Consider the following 5,949-nt stretch of genomic DNA (forward strand, 5'->3'; position numbering starts at 1 on the left):
TTGGGTAATTTTGGGACATTTTTCGAAAAATGTCCGATACCCGCATTCATATCGGGTACTGATTACGCTAGCTACTTAAGTTATACCTTATTAGAAAGCTACGTTCTCAAGCAATCCAAATATAAAAACATTTAGCTTTCTAGCTCTTTAGGGGTCTCCAAAATTGCGATTTATATGAAGTCGTTAAAAACTTGGGTAATTTTGGGACATTTTTCGAAAAACGTCCGATATACCCGCACTCATATCGGGTACTGATTATACCTTATTAGAAAGCTACGTTCTCAAGCAATCCAAATATAAAAAAATTAGCTCCTTAGCTCTTTAGGGGCTTTTAGAATTGCGATTTATATGAAGTCGTTAACTTGTGTAATTTTGGGACATTTTTCGAAAAATGTACGATATACCCAAATTTCGGATACTGATTATGCTAGCTACTTATATTATACCTTATTAGAAACCTACATTCTAAAGTAGCCCAAATATAAAAAAATTTAGCTCCCTAGCTCTTTAGGGACCTTCAAAATTGCGATTTATATGAAGTCGTTAAAAACTTGGGTATATTGAGATTTATATGAAGTCGTTAAAAACTTGGGTAATTTTGATACATTTATCGAAAAATGTCCGATATACCCGCTTCATATCGGGTACTAATTATGCTAGCTACTTAAGTTATACCTTATTAGAAAAATAGCTCCCTAGCTCTTTAGGGGCCTTTAGAATTGCGATTTATATGAAGTCGAAAAATGTCCGATATACCCGCATTTATATCGGGTACTAATTATGCTAGCTACTTAAGTTATACCTTATGAGAATGCTACATTCTCAAGCAATCCAGGTATCAAAAAATTTAGCTTCCTAGCTCTTTAGGGGCCTAAAAAATAGCGATTTATATGAAGTCGTTAAAAACTTTTTCGAGAAATGTCCGATATACCCGGTTTCATTTCGGGTACTAATTATGCTAGCTACTTAAGTTATAGCTTAGTAGAAAGCTACATTCTCAAGCAATCCAAATATCAAAAAATTTAGCTTCCTACCTCTTTGGGGGCCTTTAGAATTGCGATTTATATTAATTCGTTTACTTGGGTAATTTTGGACATTTTTCGAAAAATGTCCGATATACCCGCATTCATATGGGATACTGATTATGCTAGCTACTTAAGTTATACCTTATTAGAAAGCTACGTTCTCAAGCAATCCAAATATAAAGTCGTTCAAGTATGAAGTCGTTGAAAACTTGGGTACATTGAGATTTATATGAAGTCGTTAAAAACTTGGGTAATTTTGATACATTTATCGAAAAATGTCCGATATACCCGCTTCATATCGGGTACTAATTATGCTAGCTACTTAAGTTATACCTTATTAGAAAAATAGCTCCCTAGCTCTTTAGGGCCTTTAGAATTGCGATTTATATGAAGTCGAAAAATGTCCGATATACCCGCATTTATATCGGGTACTAATTATGCTAGCTACTTAAGTTATACCTTATGAGAATGCTACATTCTCAAGCAATCCAGGTATCAAAAAATTTAGCTTCCTAGCTCTTTAGGGGCCTAAAAAATAGCGATTTATATGAAGTCGTTAAAAACTTTTTCGAGAAATGTCCGATATACCCGGTTTCATTTCGGGTACTAATTATGCTAGCTACTTAAGTTATAGCTTAGTAGAAAGCTACATTCTCAAGCAATCCAAATATCAAAAAATTTAGCTTCCTACCTCTTTAGGGGCCTTTAGAATTGCGATTTATATTAATTCGTTTACTTGGGTAATTTTGGACATTTTTCGAAAAATGTCCGATATACCCGCATTTATATCGGGTACTAATTATGCTAGCTACTTAAGTTATACCTTATGAGAATGCTACATTCTCAAGCAATCTAGGTATCAAAAAATTTAGCTTCCTAGCTCTTTAGGGGCCTAAAAAATAGCGATTTATATGAAGTCGTTAAAAACTTTTTCGAGAAATGTCCGATATACCCGGTTTCATTTCGGGTACTAATTATGCTAGCTACTTAAGTTATAGCTTAGTAGAAAGCTACATTCTCAAGCAATCCAAATATCAAAAAATTTAGCTTCCTACCTCTTTAGGGGCCTTTAGAATTGCGCTTTATATTAATTCGTTTACTTGGGTAATTTTGGACATTTTTCGAAAAATGTCCGATATACCCGCATTCATATGGGATACTGATTATGCTAGCTACTTAAGTTATACCTTATTAGAAAGCTACGTTCTCAAGCAATCCAAATATAAAAAAATTTAGCTTCCTAGCTCTTTAGGGGCCTCCAAAATTGCGATTTATATGAAGTCTTTAAAAACTTGGGTAATTTTGGTACATTTTTCGGAAAATGTCGGGTACTAATTATGCTAGCTACTTAAGTTATAGCTTAGTAGAAAGCTACTATCTCAAGCAATCCAAATATAAAAAAAATTAGCTTCCTAGCTCTTTAGGAGCCTCCAAAATTGCGATTTATATGAAGTCGTTAAAAACTTGGGTAATTTTGGGACATTTTTCGGAAAATGTCGGGTACTAATTATGCTAGCTACTTAAGTTATAGCTTAGTAGAAAGCTACATTCTCAAGCAATCCAAATATCAAAAAATTTTAGCTCTTTAGGGGCCTCCAAAATTGCGATTTATATGAAGTCGTTAAAAACTTGGGTAATTTTGGGACATTTTTCGAAAAATGTCCGATATACCCGCATTCATATCGGGTACTGATTACGCTAGTTACTTAAGTTATACCTTATTAGAAAGCTACGTTCTCAAGCAATCCAAATATAAAAACATTTAGCTTCCTAGCTCTTTAGGGGCCTCCAAAATTGCGATTTATATGAAGTCGTTAAAAACTTGGGTAATTTTGGGAAATTTTTCGGAAAATGTCGGGTACTAATTATGCTAGCTACTTAAGTTATAGCTTAGTAGAAAGCTACATTCTCAAGCAATCCAAATATAAAAAAAATTTTAGCTCTTTAGGGGCCTCAAAAATTGCGATTTATATGAAGTCGTTAAAAACTTGGGTAATTTTGGGACATTTTTCGAAAAATGTCCGATATACCCGCATTCATATCGGGTACTGATTACGCTAGCTACTTAAGTTATACCTTATTAGAAAGCTACGTTCTCAAGCAATCCAAATATAAAAACATTTAGCTTCCTAGCTCTTTAGGGGCCTCCAAAATTGCGATTTATATGAAGTCGTTAAAAACTTGGGTAATTTTGGGACATTTTTCGGAAAATGTCGGGTAATCTCAGGCAATCCAAATATAAAAACATTTAGCTTCCTAGCTCTTTAGGGGCCTCCAAAATTTAGATTTTTATGAAGTCGTTAAAAACTTGGGTAATTTTGGGACATTTTTCGAAAAATGTCCGATATACCCGCATTCATATGGGATACTGATTATGCTAGCTACTTAAGTTATACCTTATTAGAAAGCTACGTTCTCAAGCAATCCAAATATAAAAAAATTTAGCTTCCTAGCTCTTTAGGAGCCTCCAAAATTGCGATTTATATGAAGTCGTTAAAAACTTGGGTAATTTTGGGACATTTTTCGAAAAATGTCCGATATACCCGCATTCATATCGGGTACTGATTACGCTAGCTACTTAAGTTATACCTTATTAGAAAGCTACGTTCTCAAGCAATCCAAATATAAAAACATTTAGCTTCCTAGCTCTTTAGGGGCCTCCAAAATTGCGATTTATATAAAGTCGTTAAAAACTTGGGTAATTTTGGGACATTTTTCGGAAAATGTCGGGTACTAATTATGCTAGCTACTTAAGTTATAGCTTAGTAGAAAGCTACATTCTCAAGCAATCCAAATATCAAAAAATTTTAGCTCTTTAGGGGCCTCCAAAATTGCGATTTATATGAAGTCGTTAAAAACTTGGGTAATTTTGGGACATTTTTCGAAAAATGTCCGATATACCCGCATTCATATCGGGTACTGATTACGCTAGCTACTTAAGTTATACCTTATTAGAAAGCTACGTTCTCAAGCAATCCAAATATAAAAAAAATTTTAGCTCTTTAGGGGCCTCAAAAATTGCGATTTATATGAAGTCGTTAAAAACTTGGGTAATTTTGGGACATTTTTCGAAAAATGTCCGATATACCCGCATTCATATCGGGTACTGATTACGCTAGCTACTTAAGTTATACCTTATTAGAAAGCTACGTTCTCAGGCAATCCAAATATAAAAACATTTAGCTTCCTAGCTCTTTAGGGGCCTCCAAAATTTAGATTTTTATGAAGTCGTTAAAAACTTGGGTAATTTTGGGACATTTTTCGAAAAATGTCCGATATACCCGCATTCATATGGGATACTGATTATGCTAGCTACTTAAGTTATACCTTATTAGAAAGCTACGTTCTCAAGCAATCCAAATATAAAAAAATTTAGCTTCCTAGCTCTTTAGGAGCCTCCAAAATTGCGATTTATATGAAGTCGTTAAAAACTTGGGTAATTTTGGGACATTTTTCGAAAAATGTCCGATATACCCGCATTCATATCGGGTACTGATTACGCTAGTTACTTAAGTTATACCTTATTAGAAAGCTACGTTCTCAAGCAATCCAAATATAAAAACATTTAGCTTCCTAGCTCTTTAGGGGCCTCCAAAATTGCGATTTATATGAAGTCGTTAAAAACTTGGGTAATTTTGGGACATTTTTCGGAAAATGTCGGGTACTAATTATGCTAGCTACTTAAGTTATAGCTTAGTAGAAAGCTACATTCTCAAGCAATCCAAATATAAAAAAAATTTTAGCTCTTTAGGGGCCTCAAAAATTGCGATTTATATGAAGTCGTTAAAAACTTGGGTAATTTTGGGACATTTTTCGAAAAATGTCCGATATACCCGCATTCATATCGGGTACTGATTACGCTAGCTACTTAAGTTATACCTTATTAGAAAGCTACGTTCTCAGGCAATCCAAATATAAAAACATTTAGCTTCCTAGCTCTTTAGGGGCCTCCAAAATTTAGATTTTTATGAAGTCGTTAAAAACTTGGGTAATTTTGGGACATTTTTCGAAAAATGTCCGATATACCCGCATTCATATGGGATACTGATTATGCTAGCTACTTAAGTTATACCTTATTAGAAAGCTACGTTCTCAAGCAATCCAAATATAAAAAAATTTAGCTTCCTAGCTCTTTAGGAGCCTCCAAAATTGCGATTTATATGAAGTCGTTAAAAACTTGGGTAATTTTGGGACATTTTTCGAAAAATGTCCGATATACCCGCATTCATATCGGGTACTGATTACGCTAGTTACTTAAGTTATACCTTATTAGAAAGCTACGTTCTCAAGCAATCCAAATATAAAAACATTTAGCTTCCTAGCTCTTTAGGGGCCTCCAAAATTGCGATTTATATGAAGTCGTTAAAAACTTGGGTAATTTTGGGAAATTTTTCGGAAAATGTCGGGTACTAATTATGCTAGCTACTTAAGTTATAGCTTAGTAGAAAGCTACATTCTCAAGCAATCCAAATATAAAAAAAATTTTAGCTCTTTAGGGGCCTCAAAAATTGCGATTTATATGAAGTCGTTAAAAACTTGGGTAATTTTGGGACATTTTTCGAAAAATGTCCGATATACCCGCATTCATATCGGGTACTGATTACGCTAGCTACTTAAGTTATACCTTATTAGAAAGCTACGTTCTCAGGCAATCCAAATATAAAAACATTTAGCTTCCTAGCTCTTTAGGGGCCTCCAAAATTTAGATTTTTATGAAGTCGTTAAAAACTTGGGTAATTTTGGGACATTTTTCGAAAAATGTCCGATATACCCGCATTCATATGGGATACTGATTATGCTAGCTACTTAAGTTATACCTTATTAGAAAGCTACGTTCTCAAGCAATCCAAATATAAAAAAATTTAGCTTCCTAGCTCTTTAGGAGCCTCCAAAATTGCGATTTATATGAAGTCGTTAAAAACTT

The sequence above is a fragment of the Calliphora vicina genome, unplaced genomic scaffold (assembly GCF_958450345.1).
Source record: "Calliphora vicina unplaced genomic scaffold, idCalVici1.1 scaffold_34, whole genome shotgun sequence".
Taxonomy (NCBI): Eukaryota; Metazoa; Arthropoda; class Insecta; order Diptera; family Calliphoridae; genus Calliphora; species Calliphora vicina.